This window comes from Nicotiana sylvestris, chromosome 8 (genome assembly GCF_000393655.2).
Source record: "Nicotiana sylvestris chromosome 8, ASM39365v2, whole genome shotgun sequence".
Lineage (NCBI taxonomy): Eukaryota > Viridiplantae > Streptophyta > Magnoliopsida > Solanales > Solanaceae > Nicotiana > Nicotiana sylvestris.
The window spans coordinates 80,425,370-80,435,956 of record NC_091064.1 but is presented as its reverse complement, the minus strand read 5'-3'; positions in this window follow the sequence as shown (position 1 = coordinate 80,435,956).

Sequence of the window (10,587 nt, the reverse complement as noted above, 5' to 3'; positions counted from 1 at the left end):
GGCCCAAAACAGTCATGGTGTACCAAGCCTTTACTGATCTCAAATACCCAAAGTTCCATAGCCCAATTCATGTCTAGGTGTGTCAAAGTTCCCTAAGGACATCAAGGATCTCGGGCAGTGCTCACACCTAGACTTTTCTCGAACAAAAAATGATCATATGCAGTGTGGAAGTGCCAGCCCTGATAGACTAGAGTTCAGAGAAATCTCAAGGGTCTCAATGCAGTACACATATCGGAGGGCATGACTTAGCAATCCAAGAGTTGTGACGACCCGGCCGGTCGTCTTAAGAATTAACGCCCCGGTCCCCTATTAACTGCTTTTCCTGAGTTTATTTCTGCTATTTTGATTTGTTAGGACGTTCGGTTTTGAGTTTCGGAGAGTTTTGGGACACTTAGTACCTAAATGAGAACTTAAGTGTTGGAAAGTTAATTGTAGTCGGAACAGTGTGAAGAAGGCATCAGAATGGAAATCTGATGGTTCTGTTAGCTCCGTTGGGTGATTTCGGGCTTAAGGGCGTGTTCGGATTGTGTTTTGGAGGTCCGTGGCTATTTTAGGCTTGAAATGCCGAAAATTTAATTTCTGAAGTTTCCGGTTCGATAGTGAGATTTTGATCCGACAGTCGGAATGGAATTACGGAAGTTTGAGTAGCTCCATAGTTTTGAATGTGACGTGTGTGCAAAATTTCAGGTCATTCGGACGAGGTATGATAAACTTTTGATTGAAAGTGTATTTTCAGAGTTTTTGGAATTCTTAGGCTTGAATCCGATGAAAAATAGGTGTTTTAATGTTTTTTTGAGCGTTCCAAAGGTTGGAGCAAGTTTGAATGAAGTTATGGGATATGTTCGTAGGTTTGGTTGAGGTCCCGGGGGCCTTGGGTGTGTTTCTGATGCCCAACGGATCATTTTGGACTTGGAAAGATTACAGATTTTCTGCTATTGTGTTGCAGAGAAAGCATTCATCGCATTTGCGAGAGGGTATCGCATTTGCGTAGAGCATCTGGGTGAAGCAGCTGAATCATGCTTCACATTCACGATGATGTCCCGCATTTGCGAAGGCATGGGCCCGTTGGTCTTATCGTTCGCGACATAGTCCTCGCGTTCGTGTAGGGTCTGTCAGAGTAAGCTGCACATTCGCGAGTGGACCTCGCGTTCGCGAAAGATGAAGTTGGCCAGTAGAGTTTTTGTGCATCGCATTCGCGATAGTAGTCTCGTGTTCGCGAAGACGAACTCGTCTAGGCAAAATATAAACATTCAAAGTCGAGGGTTTAGCCCTTTTTGTGAAAACTAAAGCTTGGGAGCTCGGATTTGAGCGAGGTTTTGAGGGATTTTCAGAGATCTCGATTGTGTAATGATTCTTAACTCCTTAGTGCTTGTAACCCATTAATCTAAATATGAATTCATCATTTAATTTCGGAATTTGTATGAAAATTACGGGAAAGTTCTTAGACCAAGAATTTGAGTTTTGATTGAGGATTTGACATTGGATTGGGATAATTTTGGTATGGTTAGACTCGTGAGAGTGTGAGGATTCTGGAAACGTAAATTTTACCCGATTCCGAAATGTGGGCCCGAGGTGCGTTTTGGTCATTTTGCCTAATTTCGCGTATTAGCTTAGAATTTAATTGTAGAATTAGTTACCTGAAGTGTTATTTACGTTATGCAGTTTAATTGAATAGATTTGGGCCATTTGGAGTAGAGTACTCATGGCAAGAACATGGTCTCGGGTTGATTTTGAGCCGGTTCGAGGTAAATGACTTGCCTAACCTTGTGTGGGGGACGTTCCCCTTAGGATTTGGTATATTTGATAATTGAAATGTCTTGTACGTGAGGTGACGAGTGCGTACTTGAGCTAATTATTGAAAATCCGGTTTCTTTATGTTATTTCAATTGTGCTCATTTTCCCGTTTTATACTACTTGCAAATTTAGCATGTTGTTAGCCTAGAAAAAATATGTTTAGTTGACTTAATTGCTTATTTGCTTAAATTTCCTTAATTTCATTACGTGAAGCATGTTAGGATAGAATTACCTATTTTATTTTGTACGAATTTGAGCTTATTTGAGTGTTTCCTTGCGTTGTTACTGCGTGTTTTACTTTGGGACTATGGAAAGATATTCCGGGAGATCCCCCTGCACATTTACATTGGAACTACGGGACTGCACCCGGTAGATTCCCCCTATACTGAGTATTTACCTTTGGGACTACAGATCGGTATTCCGGGATATCCCCTCGCATTATGAGTTGGACTACGGGACGGTATCCCGGGAGATCCACTGGATATTTATATTTGGGACTACATGACGGTATCCTAGGAGATCCCCGGTTGCTTTCTTTGTGCTGAGCCATATTTTTCCTCTGTGTTTACTTTGCTTCTGTAGTAGTTGTTGTTGCCTTTTCATTCGTGTTACATTTACTATTGTACTTATTATACTGCTCTGTTCTATACTTTCAAACTTTATATTTTTATTTAACTTCTGTAGGGACCTGACCTTCCTCGTCACTACCCGACCGAGGTTAGGCTTGGCACTAACTGAGTACCGTTGTGGTGTACTCATGCCTTTCTGCGCATGTTTTTCATGTGTAGATCTAGGTACTTCGACACAGTCCTACCACCCGTGAGGCGAGGTGGCTGCTCTAGAGACATAGAGGTACATCTGCCGCGTCCGTAGACCGAGGAATCCCTTTGTATTCTAGCTTTTAAACATTTGCCCTTCTGTATTTCTTTTCCTTGTTAGATATTCTGGAGTTAGACATTATTAGATATCCAAAGGCTTGTGGTTCCGTGAGTTTTCGGGTTTTAGGATAGTGTATCAGATTCTGATAAGTTGTGTTGTATATGCCGAGCAGCATTTTAAATATTGTATTCCTTCGATTATTTTTTTTTTGACTTTTTGATTATTTCTTCCGCAAGTTTCATTTATGGTCCGCATTTATTAGGTTTACCTAGTCGTAGAGAATAGGTGCCATCACGACAGTTCACAGAGGGCGAACTGAGATCGTAACAAGAGTAATGTAAGAGTGCATAATGATTTTAAAGAGTTTGGTAAGTAGTAGCAAGAGGGTCTAATGGAAAGAATTTTCTGAAAACCAATACATAGTTGGGGTAGAAATAGTTTGAGAAAACATGAAGAACATTTTTTTAGGATCAGAGAACAAGTCACAGAACGCAGAGTTTCAGAACAGACTTCACACAAGGGAGAGGGGTAGGGGAAACCTAGAATGCACCTTAGTAATGGCAAACAAATACACAGATTGTTAGTTATGTTGAGAACATACAGGTCTTATACACAAATAGGATCTCATTAGTGAAGTAGAGCAAGTTGGACTTAGATGAACAAACTAGACAAACACTTCATGAAAAATTCAAGGTTTTAGAAATACTAATCATATATAGAACATGCAGAATTTGGTCATGATAGGTGAACCAATAAACACACAATGCAGGTTGGACATGCTAGTAAACAAATTATTTAAAGCGGGATTGGCATGCTAAATAGTATACTAGCTATAGCTTTTAACAGAATAAACTTAAACATGTTGTGTGATACAGTAATCTAGGCATGTTGATTGCATATTGAGTAGAATAGCAAATAGAACTAGAAATCACAACTGATGAACTACAGCAACAAAGAAAACACATAGCTTTGGAATGTGAATTGAATCAAAACATACCAGTTAAGGACAAAATACAGAGTATAGAGCAGAGATGATGCAAGTATCTAGCCTTGGCTTATAGCCAGCTGGATTAATAAGAATTGCAAGTAACAAAAAGAATAGAGAGCTTTTTTGAGAGTGTGAGAGTGTAGATGAACTAGTGTTCGTGTTCAGCAGTGAGGAGTAAAGGAGAGTATATATAGCAGTTAAGAGCAAGGAATAATAAGGTAAAGGGAATCAATCCTTCTGCAATTAAGGAAGCCACAGAATCAATTATACATCAGTTTGTATGATTTTCCCTTAATTAAGAGTAATCAACCAACGGTAAAGGTAGAACACATATAAGGAAAGAAAATCAAACGAGCAATTAGGGGTAAATATACAGATTTTTAATTAAGGAAATGATTGGTAAAGAATCAGTAAATATCATGGTTAATCGAACAAGGTAAGAAAGCTACTCATGATTGTAAACAAAGGAAATAGTCAGGAATATGTCTTAACAAAACAAGCGGATAAATCAAAAATCCAAATCGATTACTAATTTAAAGAGAAAAATATAGGTTTACCATGAATAGGTAAAAAATAAACATAGACATATAGAATGAGTAGAAGAGTCAACCAAGAACATCAATAGAGGCACATTAGGATCAAAAGTCATCGAATTATGCTAAGAAGAATCACAGAAACCAAAGCATAGGACAAAATCAATACCCAAGTAACCTAGACAAATGCAGAATCCAAACAATAATGTCGAGAAATTAGGGATTTTAGCATAAACAAGTTAGGGTTAAAGCAATCTTCATGAAATCGGTCAAAACACACAAGAAACAGAAGATTAAACACTCAAAATCATTAAGCGTTTTGGAGAAAGAAAATTTCGGGAAACCCTAGTCATAGAAGTCAAAAGGCTGAGGTATTATAGTGTTTAAAATTGGTCAGTAGTAGAGGAATAAGAGAAACTTATAGAAAAATCACAGAAAATCAAAAACATTTTCAAGTGTGCGGAGATTCAAGCAGTAGATAACAAAGGACCCAAGATATAGTGCTAAAAATCGGTTAACAATAAAGAAACAAGAGATCTTTAAATAAAAGTCGTTGACAAACTCAGAATCCTTCCAGATATACAAAGATCGGGATGGATTCATGGCCAAAGATTAGGGTTTTGAGGAGAAAGGAGAAGGGTAAAGAGAACCTGGTTTTGAACCAGGGATTTGAACCATGGAACTTCAATAAAAATCACTTGCAAACCATGGACGAACCCTTGAAAAGCTTTGAACGAGATCTGGACCATATCTCTTCGAGGTTCTTCCACAAAAATCACATAATCAAACAACCAAAGGGATAGGAGACAAGTAGAGGCTTCGTACAGCCATAGGACGCCATAGATCAGACAGGGATTCCAAGGTTTGGGGTTGATTTTGGGTGACGGCGATTAAAGTTATGGGTTGGTTTCAGAGAGAACTAGAGATGAAGGGATTCAAGGGCGGCTGTGTGTGAGAAATGCTTAGGGTTTAGGGGTCGTTTGAAACTAAAAAGGAAAGGGTGGATTGTGGCCATTGATCTATGTGATCAACGGCGAGATTGAAAGTGTTTGGGGTCGGATCCGGTATTAGGTTTGGGTTGGGTATATTTGGGTTAAAATTGGGCTAGGTATTGGGTCACATTAGGACCATAATTAAAATAAAAATAGGGCCAGATTTTAAATAGCCACTTTTAATAACTAAATAATTTATAAAAAATAATAAATGAGTATCAAGAATATCTTTGTGCACTAAAACGAATTAAAATAGTTATTTAATATTTAAAAATGTAAAATATCATTTTGTGCATAAATAATGTAATTATACATTAGTATGGGCTATTTTTGCAAAAAATATGCAATTTAGCTAAAATATGTAAATGTAATTACAAAAATGTACTAAAAATATTTAGACATTATGTTGGCATAAATAATGAATTTAGATGGCTAAATCACCACAAAAATAATACGAAGGTTAGTTATTGGATATTTATATAATAAAAAGGGAGCAAATAAATTGATTTGGAGCTTTTTAATACTATAAAAAATTATAAAAATACATATGCATACTTATAAATGCATATGTGCTATTGTGAAAGTATGTATATGTATTAAAAATATATGAAGAAAAATTGGGTATCAACAAAAACATCCATGTAAAAATACATATATTTTCTCAACATTCAAATTTTCCTAATCTCATATAAAGAGTACAAATTTTTCATAAGCTTAATTTTTTAAAAATGGTATAAAGATAACCTTCTTTTCTTGTGAGAAAATAATTCATATCTTTACAATAAAGAAAATCTTATAAACTTTCTCATATTAGGTATATAATTTAAAACATATTTGAAAGTAGTAATATTAATAATATATGAAGTCATATTTTTCAAACCATTTTTTTTCTTCAATAAATATTTCACTCAAAATAAACACCATATGAAACTGTACATATATAATGGTATCAAGATTGTTAAACGTACGGGGTGTAACAATTTAATAAGTTTATTACATTGATCTCCAAAACAATGTGAAATTAAAAACAATAATTTCAGATCTTTTTAAACAATTTAAGATGGAAAAAATATTATCTTTATGTATAAAATAATTATTAGAATATTCACACCAGGTGAAATATTTTACAATTGAAAGTTTTTATATTTGGTCTGGAAAATAGGTATACTCACTAATAATATTAATGAAATATGAAAATCAAAGGAATTCAGCTTCAATTCCTTGTCGGTAATTTAGGCTTAGCCTTACAAGTTTTGAGTCCATTCTGTAGGTAGGGATTTAGCTACCTTAGTTTTTTGTCCATCACCATCTAAATATAAATAAAAATGCGATACTTTCTGAAAGAATCTTAATTAATAGTTCCTGTGTTTGCATAATGTTTTTAAAGAAGAAGACATTGTGAAAAGCATGCTTTTAGGAATCCATTCCCTTTTGAAATAAGTTAGACAAAGAAACACCTCACCTATTGATTTTGATTTTGAGGCAATAGGAAATAGAGTCAAGAAGAACGTAAATACTTCAATATAGAAGTTACAACCTAACAGGGTCTCATAATAATAATGTCTTAAACCCTCTATAACATCCTAATAGACATAATCCCTTCGAACTCATGTGGATTTACTACGGTACATCCTGATGCTAAGTTACTGGATGTAACATCCCCCCTTTAGAAACATTCTTCTTCGAATGTTAACTCTTTGAGATTTTCAAAACTTTCGCTAGGGTCTCCTCTATATACTAAAATAAAACACAACCTCTATCTGAAGTCTCGACTATTCACAACCTTTTCTACTTGGGTATCTCATACTGTCTTTACCTTTATCCTACTTACCTTTCAATATAGCATCGTATCTTCTGTTTCTTTCATAATCTCCCTTCCACATTACGCATTAAAGCTCTACTGTAGTACATGCACCTTCCGAGCATACAAAATCCCGCGACAACTTCATACTGACTTCTTACGACTCATCTCTATGGCATGATCTGGAAACAAAAGAAGGGTAACATTTCCTAAATGCCCTATAGCCTCTCAATTATAAATTTGGCGCACAACACACCCATAAGACTCTACTAGGCACAGCTTTATAGACTCCCTAGGACACGACCTGCTCTGATACCACTTTGTCACACCCTAACCTTGGGAGGCGTGGTTGGCACCTGGTGCCGCACTGGCCTGAGCGAACCACTCTATAATTCATTCATTCCTTATGTAACTATCATTGGTCAACATGGCCACAACACGTAACGTAAAATTATAAGTGGGCAACACTGTATCGATAAACTATCATTCCTAAAACATCAATACATATGGGCCGTCAAGGCCTCTGACATACTGTACAAACTGAACCTCTAACTACAAAGCCTCTATGATTATTCGACCTCAAATGGGATAGAGTACCAGCCTACCCATAAGTCTGTAGAAAAACTCTTACACGATGACTTATAAATTCGGATGCACTCTGAATGAGGTGGAGTCTTACCGATCCTTCGCTGAATGCCAATCTCGTCTATTATGAGGGGTCGTCAAACCGATTATCTATACATGTAGGCATGAATGCAGTGCCCCAAACAAAAGAACGTTACTATGAATAATGTACTGAGTATGTAAGGCATGTAAATCAGTATATAAAAGACATGGAAGAAACATGTAGTACAAGACTCAACCTGTAAGTCTGGATAGATCTGCAAATCATGAAATATTTATAATGTCATGCATATAAATGTCATTTAATGCATAGGTCTGTACGTACATAACATCATCGAGCCTCTGAGGGCATCCAATCATATCATCTCAGCCACTATGGGCAAATCATCAACATATATCAGCTGATCAGGTGGTGGTGCGTATATAACGCTATAACCTTTCCCTATATCCTATATACATATATTTATATATATACGCGTATATAACGTCATATGGTGCCATTGTGGGCAAAATCATAAACGTATACCAGCTGATCAGGTGGTGGTGCGTATATAACGCCATAACTTTTTCTCATATCCCATATACAAACATAATATACATATATACGCGTATATAACGCCATCTGGTCATGGGTCAATGTAAATGAATACAATGCATGATTTAAGTGCGTCAATAAAATCTTTCAGGGTGTCATAAGACCATTAGGCCTCTGATTAATATCATGAAATAGGCTTTATCACTTTAAGTATTTTCTGAGACCTATGAACAGATGATAGAATAATAAGACTTATGGGAAAACAAGAATATACGCATCTCTAGCATTTCTACGAATAGAGTAATTTAAGGAAGTTGTGCATTTGCTCGTTTCGTTTGTGTCGTATAGATCATACCAAAAGAAAGAAGGGATAGTCTTAACATACCTGAGTCAATTCTCGTAAAAATCCGTCTAACACACGTCAATTGCGACAAATCACATATCGGCGGGTCGAAGTAGAGAAGAATTCGTATGATATTCTTGTCATCCCTACATGAAAGTTTTCTTCACTTATCTATGTTGGTGGGAGGTAGCACAGACCATCCAAGCCGCGGAGCTGGCCAGAAAAGAAGGCTTTTTTCACCTCCTTACTCTAAACTATAGCATCACCAATGGAAACCATCATCATATTGGATTTTACGTCACTATCACCTCCAGTTAACACCAATTCTCAGATCTACATTTGTATGTACTATAGTCTCTTTCCATAAAAGACTTCTATTATTGCTTTAATTATCTCGTCTGTAGTGATCCCACCTCCATTTGACACGAGTCTCAGATTTCCACCTCCATGCACTTTAGCTCTCTCACGGTAAAAGACATTTATTGCTGCTTTAGTAATCTTGTCTGTAGAGAGTTCATGGATTTGAGAGATCTCTATCAATTAGACAACTAGACCTGGACACATTAATACCTTCAGAAAAAGGAAAAAAAAAGTCCTACACATCGAGCTAGAGGATTTCATTCTTCAGTTTAAGAGGTTTAGTTCTTGTGACTATTCAACATCTAGAAATGCCCTATAAGTTCATCTAACATAGAGAGGAGCAATGAGAAAACTAGAGAAAACTGCCAAGACAAGAAAGAATCAAGTAAAAATTTGGAGACTAAGCTTACACACTATAAATTAAATCTAAAGAAGATTGAAAATCTTACCCGTCAACTCTAAAGACATTGTAAGAGTCATCATTTTCCTTAAGGCTAGGCTGCCACGTGTAATGGGTGGAAAAAGTTTAATCTTTTATCCCTTTATTAGATAATTAGGTAATGTCCCGTTATTCGGTAATTAACTAATTATCCACGTAATAAAAAAATTATTTCAACTTACTTTAAATACTGCTCACTTTTAACACACTTTATATATCATACTATAATATACTTTACTATCATGGTCATGTGGTACCATACATAATAAATACATATATTATTATTTTATTAAAAGATCCATGTAAAAATACATATATTTTCTCAACATTCAAATTTCCCTAATTTCATATAATGATTACAAATTTTTCGTACGCTTAATTTTTTTAAAATGGTAAAAAGATAAGTTTTTTTATTGTGAGAAATAATTCGTATCTTTACAATAAAGAAATTATTATAAACTTTCTCATATTAGGTGTATAATCTATAACATATTCGTAAATAGTAATATTAATAACTATATGAAGTCATATTTTTTAAACCATTTTTTTTTCTTCAATAAATATACCACTCAAAATAAACGTCATATCAAAATGTATATATAAAACGGTATCAAAGTTGTTAAACATACGGGGTGTAATAATTTAATAAGTTTATTAAATTGATCTCCAAAACAATGTGAAAATAAAAACAATAATTTCAGATTATTTTAAACAATCTAAGATGGAAAAAATATTATCTTTTTGTATGAAATTAACATTAAAATATTCACACCAGGTGAAATATTTTATAATTGAATTTTTTTATCTTTTGCCTTGAAAATATGTATACTTACTAATACTATTAATGAAATATGAAAATCAAAGGAATTCAGCTTCAATTCCTTGTCGATAATTTAGGTTTAGCCTTACAAGTTTTGAGTCCATATTCTATAGGTAGGGATTTAGCTACCTTATTTTTTTTTGAGCAAACAGGAAATATATATATTAAAAGTTATGAAACATGCATTATATGCGATTTGTAGTGAGTGTCACATAGGACACTTTGATTACCTAGGCTTGCTAAAGTATTGCAAGAATCATATGATAAGAGTTTTTCAAAAATACATTGTTCTAGTACATCATGTTCTACTAGAATTTTAACATCTTCAGGGGGGGGGGGGAAATAGTGTTGAATGTGATGTGTGTGCAAAATTTCAGGTCATTTTGATGAGGTTTGATAGACTTTTTGATCGAAAGTGTGTTTTAGAGTTTTGGAAATACTTATGCTTGAATCCGATGAAAAATAAGTGTTTTGATGTT